Raw genomic sequence first — 22,109 nt, forward strand, 5'->3', positions numbered from 1 at the left:
AAATAATTATTTGAAGGTAGAAAACGCCATCAAATTATAACGGATTATTCTCAAAGAAGATGGGATAAGAAACGTGAAAACATGTTTGATTTCTGGTAAAATATTTTGTATAATATTTTGGTGAAATATTTTTTAAAAAAAAACTGCAATAACAAAAATATCTTTTACAAAGTCTAACATATCATTTCTAAGGAAGCTGGGACGAGAAATGTCAAATCATGCTTGAATACTGGGAAAAATAATTAAGTTATTTTAGAATAATTATTTAAAAAAAAAAGGTTAATCAGTCAATTAAAATTGTTTTAATAGCCTTAAGCTGCTCACTAGTGATTAACTAATCGTAGTTATAACTAGTGGCTCAATAGATTTAGATAGCGCTTTTTTCTCTCTCGCTTAATATGAGTTAATCAACACACAAAACAAAAATTTAAACTTCGTAAATTATCTTAAATTTACGAGCCAAAACATTTTTAGCATACTAAAAATTCAGTAAAAAAAGCATTTAGTTCAGTAAATTGAGTAGTTAATACTCAAATTATGAATACATCAAGAAATGGAATAAATGAATGTGAAAATGGCCTACGCATTAATCCATGTCCTTTTAAGAGTATTCTTTTTTTAACTTTATTTTTGACAAATTTACAAAAAAATTATATATGAAGGGCACTCATATTAGATCACCCAGAAGTAAATTAATATAATTTTTGCATTTCCTGATCTTTGAAAATACTGACCATAAAGTTAGTTAATTATAACAATTTATTACAAAGGTAATTTTTAAATGGAATTTATTTTAATCTATTTATGGTAATAAAATTCGAATAAGCATAATTCTATTTTTTACTTGTTGTCGAAGTATTTCATGGGGATTACGTATGTTGTAATGAGTTTAGTTGTTTCCGAACTTTTCTTTCAGAGATGGAGAAACCATACCTAAAACCCGGAAAATATGTTATATACTAATTTGAAGAAAACAACTGAACTATAAATCCGTGAACTGCATTCAGAAATGAAGTGTGGTTCAAATTTCTATGTTTAGACGGAGAACTAATTTATGGAATTTCAAAGGAACATGAAATAGTGCCGAAAATTTCCAGGGATAGCACCATCAGATTCCAAGGAACAGTATATGTATTTAACAGATATTAAATGATATAACCGAAATATTTCTAATGTTCTATTTAACAAAAAGAACTGTAGAACAAAGCGATTGTTTTCGAAGCAATTATAATATCTTTTCTCTTAAATATATAAATTATACTATACTCTAATATATAATATATAACAGAAGTCCACAACCTTTTTGTAATTAAGAGCAAGAATATTGGTCGAATGGCAGGCACTATTTATTTTTTCAAGATAAACTTATAGTTGGTAAGCATAGGTAATAATACACACTACATATAATGCACAAAAAATTTAATTTTACAGAATAATTTAACATATGAATACAATTAGTATTAATATTCTTGTGTAGAATGAATGATTACTAAATTGCTTGTAAAACATACGAAGTATAAAAATTATTCATAAAATACATAAAATACATAAAATATAGTCGATGTGATCTTTGGCAATGTATTTCACGGGCCAGCGTTTCATAATTGGATGAATATGATGAAATTCCTGCTCGCAAGCAATCGTCAAGGTGTTCATCTGGAAGTCATGATCTATATTTTGGTTTTATGATATTCATTATCGAAAATAATGATCCACACAAATATGTGGAACCAAAAAACGACTTTGTTTTAAATTCTGCTTTTTTTAAGAATAAAAATTTATATCTGTCTACTATATTCCAGAATTTCCCATAAGATGTAATAGTTTTGAGGATAATGTCATTCTGAAGATTCAAAATTCATATCTCCACTTCTTCTCGCCTTACTTGAAGAAATTCTGAAATGCATGTTGCTATTTCGGTTACGTTTATTTGGTTGGTAAAAGGATTTACAAAAAAAGTGACCATAGGCTCGATGATATTAAATTATTGAAAGCGTGTTTCAAATTGATCTTAAGGCAAATGGAGGTTAATGACTAATGTTGATGAGTCAATTTCACTGTCACCTATCCTATTTTTCATGTCTGGAAAATGCACAGGAGACTTCATTTTCAAATGCGGCATCCACAAAATTAGTTTAGCTCTGAACGAGTTTATAGCCCCTATCATACTTGTTACACATTTGTTCTTTCCCTGCAGCTTCAAGTTTAAATTATTCAGTTTTTCCATTATGTCTGTTACGAAAGATGTATGTTACAGAAGACAAATCTGCTAGCCAAAGAGGATCTCTTAGCTCCAAAAATATTTGATTTTTGGCTGCACGATGATTATTTTATTTCCTCAATTAAATGTATAATTCTATCAAGTACTTTGCCTTTACTGAGTCAGCGTACTTCAGTATGTAAAATGAGGTCAGCATCATCAGGATTTTGTAACAGGGCCTTGAAAAGTCGATGTTGCAAGGGAGCTGCTCGAATTAAGTTTACTATTTTGGTAATAATTTTCATTACGTGTCCAAGTGGTAGTACTTTACAGCACAAAAATTCCTGGTGAATAATGTAGTGATACGACATAAAAACTCGAAATGACCAATCTTTTATACAGGGGGCAATAAAACCATTCATGTTTCCCACTATTGCTGGTGTCCTATCAGTGGTTACAGCAGACAGCTTCTGGAGAGGCATATTTATCAAACTTGCATATGTTATAAATAATTTATAAGTATCCTCATCTGTTGTTTGTCCTTCTATGGGCAATATTTTTAGTGGCTCTTCTTTTACTGTAAAATCAGTAAGTACCATTCTCACCATAACTGCTAACTGTGCTGTTTCTGCTATGTCTGTAGACTCGTCAAACTGTAGTGAGAATCGCTAACCACTCACAAATTTCCAAATCACTCTTCAGCTGCGTTTGCATATCTTTTGAAATGGTCCCTTTTCCTCTTGTAACAGTATTAAGTGATAACTATAAGTCTTGTATTGCTGACATGATCTCACGTTTGTTGGAAAATCCCTCAAATAAGCAATCAGAACTAGTAAGAAATGTTTCTTTTAACAACTCACCATCTAGAAAGGGCTTTTTCTTCTTTGAGAGCATATGAGAAATTTTTGAAGAAGCAATAGTGGCATTTTTAGATTTTATCTTAGTACTTTTATTTTATTTTATAACAGTCGTTGAACAACCGACCCAATTTTATGGGTTTACGACTGCTAATGTTCAACTCCGTAGCCTCGTAATTTTGAAACCAATTCAAAAGACAAGGGAACTCCTGGATCGAGTATTGGTAAAAATTTGTCTTCGTGGAGGACCTTTTGATGGAGCTAACCCGCATTTGCGTTACATGGAGAGGAAGACCACGAGAACCTCCCACTGTTATCCTGACCGCAAGGGGACTCTAACCCATGATTTGTCTACCACTGAGGATATATCACGCCACCACGGTGGTCGGTGCAAGCCGGATGCGGAATTCGTATCGACTGGGATTCGAACCTGGTTCGCCTCAATTGAAGGTGAACGCTCTATCCCCTGAGCCATCATGGCTTTATCTTGGAACTTGTAAAAAGTGACGGTTGGACCGAAAAATTTGATTTTAACTGCTCGATTTTCTTTTTTCAAATTGCAGTTTTAAGTGGATAGCTCGGCTTAAGAGTAGAATGAACTGTTTGCAAATAGCTTTCAACATTATGTTTTTTCGGCACGGCAACACTAATTCTACATAAGAAGTAAACACATTTATCTTTTGAATTGAAGAAGCATTCGGAATTAAAATTATAGGTACGTTCTCTTTTGCTTGATCTACTATTCTTAGTGTAAGCACACACAAATAGGAAGTATTTAAAAATAATAAAGTAGTAAACGCTGTATACCAAAAATATGAACATAGAAACCATGAATCGTAAAAGAATTAGGCAAAACGAATGAACGTTATTTCAATGTAATTTTCTCGAGACGAGTTTCGGAAAAACGCCTTCGTAGTACGGCAACCTTAAAAATGGACCGATTCATTTTATTTCAGGTGTGGGAAATTAGTGTGGCGAAGACTTCGCGCGAGTGGAAAATAGGTCAGTTATATTTTGTTTGTGCTTATATATGTGGGGATGGAGGTCGTTTTCCTGGCGATTTTGATTTTGGTTGAGTTTATCATCAATATTGAAAAAGTTAAAAAAAAAAAATGCATAGCATTTTATGGGAAAATGCAAAGCTGAAATATTTTTTAGTTGGGCACAAACAGCGGGCACACCTAGACTGATCGACGGGTTCCATGGTGCCCGCGGACATGGGGTTGGGAACACCTGATATACAATATATTTTCTCTTTTATATATTATAGAAGCCTCTCAATATTTTAAGAAATTAGTTGTCTTTTAGATATGAAAAGCATGACTTGTTAAGAGTCACTCATATTCTTAAAACCTTAGCATGGAATTTTTGAAAACTTTTTATATTGATGTGTGTGTTGGATGAAAAATATTAATTTTGTGTATCAATATTACTTATTTAATGATAATTCCGTCATTTTATTCGTATTTTTTTCATTCAATATCTCTAAAATGTTTGAACTTAAAACAATGAGAGGGAATTGCAAAGTGATTTCCAAGTTACACCTATTAGTGAGGCAATTTTACAAATCAAATATTATAATAAAAAGGAAAATATTATTTTTAAAATTAATATTAATAATACAAACGGAATCCAAATTTCTAACACAATTGAAATAAAAATTGTCTATCAAAATCTTATATTTACAAATTGGAAGTTTTTATTCTTCACAATTTACCGTATCTTGATCTCAAAAACTGTTGCTTTGTATTAAAAATATTCTTATTGATTATCTAATTTGTGTAAAATGCTTATTTCTTTACTTTTTTATTTCTAATAATTTTTGTCTAAAATGTTTTTATGCAAAGGTTGGTAATCAAGGTTGGTTAGGTTAAGGTTGGTTAGGTAATGTTTTTAGGCAAAGCTTTGCAGGTTGGTTTTTAATATAACAGTGCTGAAAATCCCATCAGTAGATGGAGCGGTATTCAAGTATTCCTTTTTTAATTTGCACACTACACAAATCTTAAAGGAAGTTTCCAACTTATACGAAGATTAAATTTTTGCAGGAAAATCCCAGCAAATGTAACTTTTTAGTCTCTCGTTTAGACGAATAAACTAGCTCTTGAAGATTTTAATCCCTTCCTTACTATTCCTGACCTCAATAATGATTCGTTAATATTTGGAAACGCTTTTGCTTTTTTTCTCACTTAACTATTAAAAATAACGTTTAATTAATATTTACGTGAAAAATGAATTTAGTTAATGTTAGTTAATATTATTTGGAATAAATAATATTTTTAAGGGGTTGGTATCCTTTATGTCGCTAAGGTTAGCATAACATGTCTCGATTTATCTTTTTTATGAAATAATTATAATTAGGAATATTAATTTACATTATGAAATTAAATAATTATATTATAATTATTTAATAATTAATTAACATTGACACGCTTTTGCTTTTTTTCCTCTTAATCCTAAAGTAATATTTATGTGAATAATGATTATGTATTATTAGTTAATATTATTTATAGTAAATGAAATTTTTAAGGGGTTGGTACACTCTTAGTTGCTAAGGTTAGTATGCCATATCTGGATGCATCTTTGTTGTATAAAAGAATTACATTTTGAAATTTAATATTAATTTATATTATTTAATTAATTAATAATTAATGATAATTAATATTGATTAATATAATTAATAATTTGTTTTTATATTATTTGGACTTCCTTTTCTGATAATACTCTAAAAGATACTAAGTTGCTCATTGCAGATATCCTTGCTTAATTAATAAAACACTCATTTTAGTACTATTTAACATGTTCATTTAAATTTTTTGAGTTATTAGTTACTTCTTTACGAAATTTTTTTTTTTCTAAAAACTTTTATTTTTCAAATATTATGAGCGTTTTTTTTATTTTTGAACTTTGATTGTAATTTTTTTTAAATGCGAAACAAATTTAGTTTTTTCCTGTACAACATTAAATTCTCAGCTATCTGTTGTTGCCTTACTTATCAGTTCTGATAACTTATTTTTAGTTTCCTTGAACAGTTATCAATTTATGCTCACACTTCCGATCCAGTTCCTATCACGCACCAGACTATTATGCGTTACTACCTAGACTGTTAAACATGTAGAAATTTCATTTTATATTTACGATACTTGGTCATTGGTTATCCACCTCAAATGGATACGACTGTCGCTCATTCAGGTAAAATAAATTTAAAATTTTATTTTAAATTCTATATATAGAAAGTTATGCTTCATAGAGCATATTCAACTTTACTCATAAATCGAAATGTCGTCGAGATTAAGGATTTCAAAAATTATTTAATTTATAACGACATTACGAAATTGATTTTAAATGTTTTTAATTGGTGGTTTTTGAAACTAAAGTGCGTCATGTGCTACAGAAATGATTATTTTTTCTCGTTGTATAACGATAATAACGTTTGATTTAATTTATAATAACGTTATAAATTTTATCTAACGTTATACGGGTTCGTAGCAGTCTCGCTGATAACGATAGCATAAGCAAAATTTATTTTTAATTAAAACAGATTTTATTATGTATGTAAATTTTATGCTTCGTTTTTTTATTACTTTCATTAGAGTTGTGTGTTTAGCTTGCGGCCTATTTTTAATACATTTTTCAAAACATTTAAAAATCAATCTTAGTGAATTTCCAAGTAATAAGGAGCAATGTTGATGATCCGAAGGATCAATGCAAATTAATGCAATTTAATTAAATTACAAAATCTGAGACAAGCATACTTATTTTATTATTTTGAATTCATGGATTTTATTCGACACTAAATTTTTTTCACAATGATTCAATAAAATTTGCACAGAAAAAAATGATATAATTACGATTAAAATTCAATCTTATCGAATTTCCAAGTAATAAGAAGCAATGTTGATGATTCGAAGAAATGACTTAAATGCAAATTAATGTAAATTAATTAAGTTACAAAATCTGAGACAAGCATACTTATTTTATTATTTTGCATCATTCATGATTTATATCTGACATTTCACTTTTTTCACGATGATTTAATAAAATTTGCACAGAAAAAAAATGGTATAATTACGATTAAAATTCAATCTTATCGAATTTCCAAGTAATAAGAAGCAATGTTGATGATTCGAATGAATGACTTAATGCACATTAATGTAATTTAACTGAATTACAAAATCTGAGACAAACATACTTATTTTATTACTTTGAATCATTCATGGTTTTTATCTGACATTTCATTTTTTTCACGATGATTCAATAAAGATTGCACAGAAAAAAAATGGCATAAATACGATTAAAATTCAATCTTTTCGAATTTCCAAGTAATAAGGAGGAATGTTGATGATTCGAAGGTTTGACTTAAATGCAAATTAATGCAATTTAAATAAATTACAAAATTTGAGCCAAGCATACTTATTTCATTATTTTGAATTCATGGTTTTATTTGACATTAAATTGTTTTCACAATGATGCAATAAAATTTGCACAGAAAAAAATGATATAATTACGATTAAAATTCAATCTTCTGGAATTTCCAAGTAATAAGGAGCAACGTTGATGATTCGAAGGAATGACTTAAATGCAAATTAATGTAAATTAATTAAATTACAAAATCTGAGACAAACATACTTATTTTATTATTTTGCATCATTCATGGTTTATATCTGACATTCCACTTTTTTCACGAAGATTCAATAAAATTTGCACAGAAAAAAAATGGTATAATTACGATTAAAATTCAATCTTATCGAATTTCCAAGTAATAAGAAGCAATGTTGATGATTCGAATGAATGACTTAATGCACATTAATGTAATTTAACTAAATTACAAAATCTGAGACAAGCATACTTATTTTATTACTTTGAATCATTCACGGTTTATATCTGACATTTCATTTTTTTCACGATGATTCAATAAAATTTGCACAGAAAAAAAATTGTATAATTACGATTAAAATTCAATCTTATCGAATTTCCAAGTAATAAGGAGGAATGTTGATGATTCGAAGGTTTGACTTAAATGCAAATTAATGCAATTTAATTAAATTACAAAATCTGAGACAAGCATACTTATTTTATTATTTTGAATTCATGGATTTTATTAGACACTAAATTTTTTTCACAATGATTCAATAAAATTTGCACAGAAAAAAATGATATAATTACGATTAAAATTCAATCTTATGGAATTTCCAAGTAATAAGGAGGAATGTTGATGATTCGAAGGTTTGACTTAAATGCAAATTAATGCAATTTAATTAAATTACAAAATTTGAGCCAAGCATACTTATTTCATTATTTTGAATTCATGGTTTTATTTGACATTAAATTGTTTTCACAATGATTCAATAAAATTTGCACAGAAAAAAATGATATAATTACGATTAAAATTCAATCTTATGGAATTTCCAAGTAATAAGGAGCAACGTTGATGATTCGAAGGAATGACTTAAATGCAAATTAATGTAAATTAATTAAATTACAAAATCTGAGACAAGCATACTTCTTTTATTATTTTGCATCATTCATGGTTTATATCTGACATTTCACTTTTTTCACGATGATTTAATAAAATTAGCACAGAAAAAAATGGTATAATTACGATTAAAATTCAATCTTATCGAATTTCCAAGTAAGAAGAAGCAATGTTGATGATTCGAATGAATGACTTAATGCACATTAATGTAATTTAACTAAATTACAAAATCTGAGACAAGCATACTTATTTTATTACTTTGAATCATTCATGGTTTATATCTGACATTTCACTTTTTTCACGATGATTCAATAAAGATTGCACAGAAAAAAAAATGGCATAAATACGATTAAAATTCAATCTTTTCGAATTTCCAAGTAATAAGGAGGAATGTTGATGATTCGAAGGTTTGACTTAAATGCAAATTAATGCAATTTAATTAAATTACAAAATTTGAGCCAAGCATACTTATTTTATTATTTTGCATCATTCATGGTTTATATCTGACATTTCACTTTTTTCACGATGATTCAATAAAATTTGCACAGAAAAAAAATGGTATAATTACGATTAAAATTCAATCTAATCGAATTTCCAAGTAATAAGAAGCAATGTTGATGATTCGAATGAATGACTTAATGCACATTAATGTAATTTAATTAAATTACAAAATCTGAGACAAGCATACTTATTTTATTACTTTGAATCATTCATGGTTTATATCTGACATTTCATTTTTTTCACGATGATTCAATAAAGATTGCACAGAAAAAAAATGGCATAAATATGATTAAAATTAAATCTTATCGAATTTCCAAGTAATAAGGAGGAATGTTGATGATTCGAAGGTTTGACTTAAATGCAAATTAATGCAATTTAAATAAATTACAAAATTTGTGCCAAGCATACTTATTTCATTATTTTGAATTCATGGTTTTATTTGACATTAAATTGTTTTCACAATGATTCATTAAAATTTGCACAGAAAAAAATGATATAATTACGATTAAAATTCAATCTTATGGAATTTCCAAGTAATAAGGAGCAACGTTTATGATTCGAAGGAATGACTTAAATGCAAATTAATGTAAATTAATTAAATTACAAAATCTGAGACAAGCATACTTATTTTATTATTTTGCATCATTCATGGTTTTTATTTGACATTTCACTTTTTTTCAATTCAATAAAATTTGCACAGAAAAAAAAAGATATAATTACGATTAAAATTCAATCTTATCGAATTTCCAAGTAATACGAAGCAATGTTGATGATTCGAATGAATGACTTAATGCACATTAATGTAATTTAACTAAATTACAAAATCTGAGACAAGCATACTTATTTTATTACTTTGAATCATTCACGGTTTATATCTGACATTTCATTTTTTTCACGATGATTCAATAAAATTTGCACAGAAAAAAAATTGTATAATTACGATTAAAATTCAATCTTATCGAATTTCCAAGTAATAAGGAGGAATGTTGATGATTCGAAGGTTTGACTTAAATGCAAATTAATGCAATTTAATTAAATTACAAAATCTGAGACAAGCATACTTATTTTATTATTTTGAATTCATGGATTTTATTAGACACTAAATTTTTTTCACAATGATTCAATAAAATTTGCACAGAAAAAAATGATATAATTACGATTAAAATTCAATCTTATGGAATTTCCAAGTAATAAGGAGGAATGTTGATGATTCGAAGGTTTGACTTAAATGCAAATTAATGCAATTTAATTAAATTACAAAATTTGAGCCAAGCATACTTATTTCATTATTTTGAATTCATGGTTTTATTTGACATTAAATTGTTTTCACAATGATTCAATAAAATTTGCACAGAAAAAAATGATATAATTACGATTAAAATTCAATCTTATGGAATTTCCAAGTAATAAGGAGCAACGTTGATGATTCGAAGGAATGACTTAAATGCAAATTAATGCAAATTAATTAAATTACAAAATCTGAGACAAGCATACTTCTTTTATTATTTTGCATCATTCATGGTTTATATCTGACATTTCACTTTTTTCACGATGATTTAATAAAATTAGCACAGAAAAAAAATGGTATAATTACGATTAAAATTCAATCTTATCGAATTTCCAAGTAAGAAGAAGCAATGTTGATGATTCGAATGAATGACTTAATGCACATTAATGTAATTTAACTAAATTACAAAATCTGAGACAAGCATACTTATTTTATTACTTTGAATCATTCATGGTTTATATCTGACATTTCACTTTTTTCACGATGATTCAATAAAGATTGCACAGAAAAAAAATGGCATAAATACGATTAAAATTCAATCTTTTCGAATTTCCAAGTAATAAGGAGGAATGTTGATGATTCGAAGGTTTGACTTAAATGCAAATTAATGCAATTTAATTAAATTACAAAATTTGAGCCAAGCATACTTATTTCATTATTTTGAATTCATGGTTTTATTTGACATTAAATTGTTTTCACAATGATTCAATAAAATTTGCACAGAAAAAAATGATATAATTACGATTAAAATTCAATCTTATGGAATTTCCAAGTAATAAGGAGGAATGTTGATGATTCGAAGGTTCGACTTAAATGCAAATTAATGCAAATTAATTAAATTACAAAATCTGAGACAAGCATACTTCTTTTATTATTTTGCATCATTCATGGTTTATATCTGACATTTCACTTTTTTCACGATGATTTAATAAAATTAGCACAGAAAAAAAATGGTATAATTACGATTAAAATTCAATCTTATCGAATTTCCAAGTAAGAAGAAGCAATGTTGATGATTCGAATGAATGACTTAATGCACATTAATGTAATTTAACTAAATTACAAAATCTGAGACAAGCATACTTATTTTATTACTTTGAATCATTCATGGTTTATATCTGACATTTCACTTTTTTCACGATGATTCAATAAAGATTGCACAGAAAAAAAATGGCATAAATACGATTAAAATTCAATCTTTTCGAATTTCCAAGTAATAAGGAGGAATGTTGATGATTCGAAGGTTTGACTTAAATGCAAATTAATGCAATTTAATTAAATTACAAAATTTGAGCCAAGCATACTTATTTCCTTATTTTGAATTCATGGTTTTATTTGACATTAAATTGTTTTCACAATGATTCAATAAAATTTGCACAGAAAAAAATGATATAATTACGATTAAAATTCAATCTTATGGAATTTCCAAGTAATAAGGAGGAATGTTGATGATTCGAAGGTTTGACTTAAATGCAAATTAATGCAATTTAATTAAATTACAAAATTTGAGCCAAGCATACTTATTTTATTATTTTGCATCATTCATGGTTTATATCTGACATTTCACTTTTTTCACGATGATTCAATAAAATTTGCACAGAAAAAAAATGGTATAATTACGATTAAAATTCAATCTTATCGAATTTCCAAGTAATAAGAAGCAATGTTGATGATTCGAATGAATGACTTAATGCACATTAATGTAATTTAATTAAATTACAAAATCTGAGACAAGCATACTTATTTTATTACTTTGAATCATTCATGGTTTATATCTGACATTTCATTTTTTTCACGATGATTCAATAAAGATTGCACAGAAAAAAAATGGCATAAATACGATTAAAATTAAATCTTATCGAATTTCCAAGTAATAAGGAGGAATGTTGATGATTCGAAGGTTTGACTTAAATGCAAATTAATGCAATTTAAATAAATTACAAAATTTGTGCCAAGCATACTTATTTCATTATTTTGAATTCATGGTTTTATTTGACATTAAATTGTTTTCACAATGATTCATTAAAATTTGCACAGAAAAAAATGATATAATTACGATTAAAATTCAATCTTATGGAATTTCCAAGTAATAAGGAGCAACGTTTATGATTCGAAGGAATGACTTAAATGCAAATTAATGTAAATTAATTAAATTACAAAATCTGAGACAAGCATACTTATTTTATTATTTTGCATCATTCATGGTTTTTATTTGACATTTCACTTTTTTTCAATTCAATAAAATTTGCACAGAAAAAAAAAGATATAATTACGATTAAAATTCAATCTTATCGAATTTCCAAGTAATACGAAGCAATGTTGATGATTCGAATGAATGACTTAATGCACATTAATGTAATTTAATTAAATTACAAAATCTGAGACAAGCATACTTATTTTATTACTTTAAATCATTCATGGTTTATGTCTGACATTTCATTTTTTTCACGATGATTCAATAAAGATTGCACAGAAAAAAAAATGGCATAAATACGAATAAAATTCAATCTTATCGAATTTCCAAGTATTAAGAAGCAATGTTGAATATTCGAAGGAATGACTTAAATGCAAATTAATGTAATTTAATTAAATTGCAAAATCTGAGACAAGCATACTTATTTCATTATTTTGCATCATTCATGGTTTTTATTTGACATTTCACTTTTTTTCAATTCAATAAAATTTGCACAGCCTAAAATGGTATAATTTCGATTAAAATTCAATCTTATCGAATTTCCAAGTAATAAAGCGCAATCTTAATGTATTAAGGAAATGACTTAAATGCAAATTAGTGTGTTTATTAAATTAAAATTCAAGATCTGAGACAAACGCTTTTTTTCCGAATAAGCATATTTATTTTATTATTTTGCATCATTCATAGATTTAATTAGACATCTCATGTTTTCACGATGATTCAATAAAATTTACACACATAAAAAAAATTGTTTAATTACGATTAAAATTCAATCTTATCGAATTCCCATGCAATAAAGAGCAATCTTGATGATCCAAGGGAATGACTTAAATGCAAATTAGTGAGTTAATTAAATTAAAATACAAAATAAAATGTTCAAACGATAGTAAAGAAATCGGTAGAATAGTTGCTGAGATATAGAAATTTTAAAAAAGCCTTATTTGAAATTCTATTCCTCAGGAAGTATTCTACCGATTTCACTCAAATTTTGCATTTTGCCATGTAAAATTATTAAAAAATAAGTATATACCTTACGATTCAAAAGTTTTACGACTTTTATTAAATAAAATAATAAAAATAGTAAATATTTATTAAAATTTATTTTTTGCATAGAATTATACCTGGATAGATGAATTTTATAATTTTGTGCAAAAATTGTTTAATTTGCTTAAAGCGTCCGTGAGACATGGCGAAATAAGCAAAAAAAATCAAATTAACATTAAGGGGAATCATGTTCGTCACAATTGGAATCATATTTTCCAGATTGTGACCACGCCCTATATTTTGGGGATCAAAAATCCGAATCCGTCAAAAAAAAAGGTATGTTTATTCAGAGAAAGTACGTTTTTATGTCTGATTTAATAACTTAAATAATCGTCGGAGCTTAATAATTAGCATATTTAAGGTCACCCTCTCAAGACATTAAGATGGAGTACTAGAACGTAAAGATCCGATCATAAGATCAAACTTTTATCAGGCTTTTTCTTGGAATGTACAAATGATCTTCCACTAGATAGATTTATCAGTCAGCGTATATAAATAAAAAAATATTACGCGCAGCCCTGACACATGCACCGTTAGAAAACGTGAAGATTCGATCATTATATCTAAATGTTATCGGGATGTTCTGTTTTTTTAATTTTTTGGTGCACTGTACAAATGGTCCGATCATTACACCAAAATGTTATCGGGGCGCTCTGTTTCTTTGGTGCACTGTACAAATGGTCTTCATTGAGATAGACTCATCGATCAGCATATATCAATTAAAATAATTACGTGCAGCCCTGACACATGCACTGATAGAAAACGTATAGATCCGATCATTAGACCAAAATGTTATCAGGACGTTCTGTTTTTTTTTTTGGTGCACTGTACAAATGGTCTTCCATGAGATAGACTCATCTATCAGCATAAATGAATTAAAATAATTACGTGCAGCCCTGACACATGCACTGTTAGCAAACGTATAGATCCGATCATTAGACCAAAATGTTATCAGGAGGTGCTGTTTTTTTTGGTGCTCTGTACAAATGGACTTCCATCAGATAGATTCATCGATCAGCATATATGAATTAAAATAATTACGTGCAGCCCTGACACATGCACTGTTAGAAAACGTATAGATCCGATCATTAGACCAAAATGTTATCAGGACGTTCTGTTTTTTTTGGTGCACTGTACAAATGGTCTTCCATGAGATAGACTCATCTATCAGCATGTATGAATTAAAATAATTACGTGCAGCCCTGACACATGCACTGTTAGAAAACGTATAGATTCGATCATTGGACCAAAATGTTATCAGGATATTCTGTTTTTTCTTGGTGCGCTGTACAAATGGTCTTCCATGAGATAGATTCATCGATCAGCATATATGAATTAAAATAATTACGTGCAGCCCCGACACATGCACTGCTAGAAAAGGTATAGATCCGATCATTAGACCAAAATGTTATCAGGACATTCTGGTTTATTTTTGATGCACTGTACAATTGGTCATCCATGAGATAGATTCATCGATCAGCATAAATTAATAAAAAATATTGCGTGCAAGCCTTGACACCACTGTTAAAAAACGTATCGATCCGATCATTAGACCAAAATGTTATCAGGACGTTATGCTCTTTTTGGTGCACTGTACAAATGGTCTTCCATGACATAGATTCATCGATCAGCATATATGAATTAAAATAATTACGCGCAGCCCTGACACATGCATTGTTAGAAAACGTATAGATCCGATCATTAGGCAAAAATGTTATCACGATGTTCTGTTATTTTTTGGTGCTCTGTACAAATGGTCTTCCTTGAGATAGATTCATCGATCAGCATATATGAATTAAAATAATTACGAGCAGCCCTGACACATGCACTGTTAGAAAACGTATAGATCCGATCATTAGACCAAAATGTTATCAGGACGTTCTGTTTTTTTTTGGTCCACTATACAAATGGTCTTCCATGAGATAGACTCATCGATCAGCATATATGAATTGAAATAATTACGTGCAGCCCTGACACATCACTGTTAGAAAACGTATAGATCCGATCATTAGACAAAAATGTTATCAGGACATTCTGTTTTTTTTGGTGCACTGTACAAATGGTCTTCCATGAGATAGATTCATCGATCAGCATATATGAATTAAAATAATTACGTGCAGCCCTGACACATGCACTGTTAGAAAACGTATAGATCCGATCATTAGACCAAAATGTTATCAGGACGTTCTGTTTTTTTTTGGTGCACTGTACAAATGGTCTTCCATGAGATAGACTCATCTATCAGCATATATGAATTAAAATAATTACGTGCAGCCCTGACACATGCACTGTTAGAAAACGTATAGATTCGATCATTAGACCAAAATGTTATCAGGACATTCTGTTTTTTTTTGGTGCGCTGTACAAATGGTCTTCCATGAGATAGATTCATCGATCAGCATATATGAATTAAAATAATTACGTGCAGCCCCGACACATGCACTGTTAGAAAAGGTATAGATCCGATCATTAGACCAAAATGTTATAAGGACATTCTGGTTTATTTTTGATGCACTGTACAATTGGTCATAAATGAGATAGATTCATCGATCAGCATAAATTAATAAAAAATATTGCGTGCAAGCCTTGACACCACTGTTAAAAAACGTATCGATCCGATCATTAGACCAAAATTTTATCAGAACATTTTTTTTTGATGCACTGTAAAAATGGTCTTCTATGAGATAGATTCTCCGATCAGCATATGTGAATTAAAATAATTACGAGCAGCCCTGACACATGCACTGTTGGAAAAAGTACAGATCCGATCATTAGACCAAAATGTTATCAGGACATTCTGTTTTTTTTGGTCCACTGAACAAATGGTCTTCCATGAGATAGATTCATCGATCAGCATATATGAATTAAAATAATTACGTGCAGCCCTGACGCATGCACTGTTAGAAAACGTATAGATCAAATCATTAGACCAAAATGTTATCAGGACGTTATGCTCTTTTTGGTGCACTGTACAAATGGTCTTCCATGAGATAGATTCATCGATCAGCATATATGAATTAAAATAATTACGCGCAGCCCTGACACATGCATTGTTAGAAAACGTATTGATCCGATCATTAGGCAAAAATGTTATCACGATGTTCTGTTATTTTTTGGTGCTCTGTACAAATGGTCTTCCTTGAGATAGATTCATCGATCAGCATATATGAATTAAAATAATTACGAGCAGCCCTGACACATGCACTGCTAGAAAACGTATAGATCCGATCATTAGACCAAAATGTTATCAGGACGTTCTGTTTTTTTGGTGCACTGTACAATCGGTCTTCCATGAGATAGGTTCATCGATCAGCATATATATGAATTGAAATAATTACGTGCAGCCCTGACACATGCACTGTTAGAAAACGTATAGATCCGATCATTAGACCAAAATGTTATCAGGACATTCTGTTTTTTTTGGTGCACTGTACAAATGGTCTTCCATGAGATAGATTCATCGATCAGCATATATGAATTAAAATAATTACGTGCAGCCCTGACACATGCACTGTTAGAAAACGTATTGATCCGATCATTACACCAAGATGTTATCAGGACGTTCTGTTTCTTTTTTGGTGCGCTGTACAAATGGTCTTCCATGAGATAGGTTCATCGATCAGCATATATGAATTAAAATAATTACGTGCAGCCCTGACACATGCACTGTTAGAAAACGTATAGATCCGACCATTAGACCAAAATGTTATCAGGACATTCTGTTTTTTTTGGTGCACTGTACAAATGGTCTTCCATGAGATAGATTCATCGATCAGCATATATGAATTAAAATAATTACGTGCAGCCCTGACACATGCACTGTTGGAAAACGTACAGATCCGATCATTAGACCAAACTGTTATCAGGACGTTCTGTTTTTTTTGGTGCACTGTTCAAATGGTCTTCCATGAGATAGATTCATCGATCAGCAAATATGAATTAAAATAATTACGTGCAGCCCTGACACATGCACTGTTGGAAAACGTACAGATCCGATCATTAGACCAAAATGTTATCAGGACATACTGGTTTTTTTTTATTCACTCTACAAATGGTCTTCCATGAGATAGATTCATCGATCAGCATAAATGAATTAAAAATATTACGTGCAAGCCCTGACACCACTGTTAGGAAACGTATCGTTCCGATCATTAGACCAAAATGTTATCAGGACGTTTTTTGGGCACTGTTCAAATGGTCTTCCATTAGATTGATTCAACGATCAGAATATATGAATTAAAAATATTACGTGCAGCCCTGACACATGCACTGTTGGAAAACGTATAGATCCGATCATTAGACCAAAATGCTATCAGGACGTACAGTATTTTTTTTGTTGATGGTGTGTCCAAGAAAAACATATCAAAAAATATATTACTAAAAAAATATCGTGGACTCTTAATTTGTGTTTTGCAATTCTACATTAACTATTAGGACATGTATATTTATAGTTGACTGCGATACAAAGGTCAAAGAATCTTCTCAAGAGTGATCTACAAACGTATATATTTAAGTGAAAACATATGCTAATAAGAAGTACCTGTGGTTTACATTTCGAGTACAGTAATATTTTACCTTAAAATTGCAGACAACTGAAAATTTTCCCTCTCTTCAAGGAATGAATTAATTTCTTTGCATTCAATCTTTAAAATGATTTAATTTACATTTAATACAAACTGCCTTCGTCAAAAGTCCACGGGTATGAAATTTGCTTGAAGAGATCTTTGTATCACAAAATTAAAATCCTTTTAGAGATAAATGGTGACTTAGCAAAACTTATAAAATAATCTTATATCAGACATTTATAACGTGTGGTTAATTACTAAGTAATTGTAAAAACAGAAATAATTATGGAAAACTTTGGCATAATTTTTAAATTTGTAGTTTAGGCAAAATGTGGATGCCTGAAGTTTTGGCCCTTCCCCAAGAGAAACATTTGCTGCCATCTTGAAGTTACTGTGAAAGGGGGTACATCTTTTAGACTTTTTTTCTTTACGAATGAGATGTTTATAATTTTTTTTGTTCTTACTCTAATAAATCTAAACCTAAACCAACGGAATTAACAATTAATATGTTCTAAAACTTTATATGTATAAAAATTAGTTTTGTGCAAGACAAATTACAATTAATTGAAGAAGAATTCGAAACGCATTCAAAGATGGGTATATAGCACCAGGTGTATAAATGATAGGTGTATAAATGTAGAATTGTGAATTATAGAAGCATTCTGTAGAACCTAAAACAACATAAATTACTTCTTGTCACTGTAATATTTTTAAAAAAAATTCACATTTTTATACCGCCATTTCTCGAGATCAGTTTAAATCAATCTCATACAAATTTCAAATACTTTTTTTTATTTAAATCACATTGTTTCATATGATATCTAAATTCATATGCCATACAAAGTTTTTTTTAATAATTATTCAGTTAAATAAGAAAAAAAAATAAACTGCTAAAAACTCGTAAAAAATTATTTTTAAATTTAACATTTACTATATTTAAAAAATAAAACAAAAAGCATAAAAAATTATTCAATTAAATAATAATATTATAATTTACTACTTCTAAAATAAATATCAGAATATAAATATTTCCAAATAATATGACATAACGTAAATATAACTATAAATATAAATATAACATGACAATATTAAATATAAACAATAAAAAATAAACAATTATTAAGAGTTAATTTACTTCCTTAAATATTTTTCGCATGGAACTTATTTCATGTGAAACGGACCAACAGCCGTTGATGTTAAGACAGAGATTTTTATAATTTTTTTTTAGCGAAGTACTCGTTGATAATAATTTTTTCCCATTTATTTCTGAATTAAAACAACGATTTATGGGATATTATAAAATTTGAGCCAATTTACCAAAATGGTGTTATTAAAGATTATAACATCATAATCGTCCATAGCATTTTTATATATTTGCCAATGTATTTAATTTTAGGGTCACTAGAAGGAAATAAGTGAGGACTATGTAATTCAATTATTAAAATGCTGTAATCTAAGCATAAATGAAACATTTTCCTTCAATTTTTTTTATTACAGGAAATTACAATTTTATACCATCTCAATTTTTTCCTGTGGTATTCAAGTTTTCACCACACCATATTTCCCCACCCCCACACACTCTCAAAAAAAAAAAAATAAAAAAAAAAAAAAAGTGTATTTTTTGATTTTAGTAAGTAGTTTGAAATTAATAAGTTGATTTAGTAAAACACTTAGAGTTTATCAGCATGAAATTAAATAGCATTAATAGAAATTGAATAAAAAAATGAAAATAGTATTTTTTCTAATTCAAAAATTAGGTCTTTAGCAGAATGTTTGAAGCACTTATAATAAAGTAACAAAATTCTCCAAGCTCGTTTTCCACGTTTGTCAACTGGAAAAATCAAATAATTTGTTAGGTCATGAAACAATATAAAGTGGTTTCATCGAAAATGTTAATGTAATAAGAACCAAAATATTCAAAGTTTCAATAGTTTTTTTAATAATCTTCTTTTCCAATTATATTTATTTTTAACAACCGAAAACAAAAAAATAAACTTTAATATTTTTTTTATTGTCCGATAAAAAGCATGGTACTTAATATTATGTGAAGAAAAACTGAGATCATGGATTTGGCATTTGAAAATGTAAAAGAGTCTGGAAATATTTTAATTAAAAATCAAATTTTTTTTTATTGGCTAAGAGATATTTTTAATTTTTTATGTTGAAAAATGTAACATTCATATTATGTAAAAAAATTGAGAAAGGAAAGCTTTTTATTTCCCTTAAAAACATCTTGTAATATTTTTGGTAAATATGCTATTAATAAAAACTACAATTTTTAATGAAAAAACAAAAAAGGAACACCTTCTTTGTTTTTATATTGAAAAATATGGTATTTAACATAACCCGAACATAAATTGAGGTTGTATAAGTTTGCGATTTCCCTGTAAAAAGTTCTTGAAATTTCCAAAATATTTTCTAAAAATTATTTAAAGAGAAGTGTATTTAAAAGAAAAAACTTTTAAATACTTACGTGCCAGTATTTTAAAAGAATTCCATTGTTCTCACTTTTTTTTCTTTCTAATAACACCAAAGCTAAGAAAAATGTTTTTACGAACATATGAACTACCTTCATTATAGTTACGCCATTTCATTAGCACTAGATTACCTAAGGAAGTCATTTTGACTGCTTTTTAATTTCAATTTGAAAAACAATGGTGTACATAATGACGCAATTTCTTAAAAGTTTGTGACTTTTTGTACAAAATATAATTTTTTTATTGTTAATATTTACTAATAAATTTTTATACAACTGTGAATAATTTAAAAAATATTTAAAAATTAATTTAAAAAAACTTTTTTTACACATTATTAATTCGTTTTTAATTGCTTATGGGCAATACAGGTATATACTAAGTTTCAGTCTTTCTAGTGTTAAACAGAATCAAATTTCGAAATGGATCCGAAATCGTAGTTTCAGTACAAAAATTTTATGAAGATTATTTCAGTCCTTTTAGTCCTTTAGTCCTCATATTTTTATTTAACATGGTGAAAAAGGATTAAAGTACGAGATTTCCTTACTTTGATCCGTTTCAAATGAAGACGAACCACGGAACTATTTTTGAACAAACGAGTTTTATTATGGGTTACTTGCAATTGGAGAAGTGCAGTGATTATGCCTAACCCAGTGATTTGAATCAGATTTAATTAAATACCTGTAAGCGACGTCACATGTGTGTGTGTCGAACTTGATTGAAATGCCTAAATCGAAGAATGCCACGATTAACCTATGATGACGTCACTAGCGGGTATCCAATTATGTGCAAAATGTTTTTAATATCCTTAAAATATTTTTAGTGTTACGACTGAATATGCAATCATGAGGTTTTTCCCCAAGATGAAAACTATCAAAAATCAATGCATAATTTTGAAATCTTGGAGAGTCTAAGCGACAAAGAATAAGAATAACTTTTAAAATATTAAAAAAACTTGATCATAAATGCATTTTCATTTCGAAAAATGCCGACTTTTCTTTATAATGATGTTTTGAGTTATTTTCAAAGTCGGTATAGAGGATGACGGCTAAAAAGAAGCTAAGATACATATAACATGAATATTTTTCGCCAACTCACATCAGTTATAAAAATAACATATTGTTCGCTAAAGAAGCATTAAATTCTTATGAACACAGAGCTTCGGAAAAGAAGCTAATAAAAACTATCTCTATATATTACAAAGCAAATTATACAAATAATAACCTAATCATAATTGATAAGAAAAATATTAAGAAACAAAATGATAATGAAAAAAATAGTATTTTTACAAAGAAGCTAAAAAAAACTAGGTATGCTTGCTGAAAAATTAATCAATGTCAAGGTCATAAATTAATAATCAATTATCAAAATGATTCATAGAAAATAAAAATAATTGATTATGGAGCTATATGAAATACAGTTTAATTTAAATGTTCAGTTAATATAATCGTCGTTAAATTTAATATTAAATTAATAAAACTTTATCAAAATATTTTATAAATAATTAAAAAAA

At 28.4% G+C, this 22,109-nt stretch overlaps 1 protein-coding gene across 1 annotated transcript in view; it reads left to right on the top strand.

Annotated features, from left to right (window-relative positions):
• Window positions 1-22,109, top strand: part of LOC122268276 (uncharacterized) — a 68,740-nt gene that overhangs the window by 39,877 nt on the left and 6,754 nt on the right. The gene's annotated exons all lie outside the window — the stretch shown is intronic.

Source organism: Parasteatoda tepidariorum, chromosome 4, assembly GCF_982258835.1.
Source record: "Parasteatoda tepidariorum strain Cologne lab strain chromosome 4, Ptep-v5.0, whole genome shotgun sequence".
Lineage (NCBI taxonomy): Eukaryota > Metazoa > Arthropoda > Arachnida > Araneae > Theridiidae > Parasteatoda > Parasteatoda tepidariorum.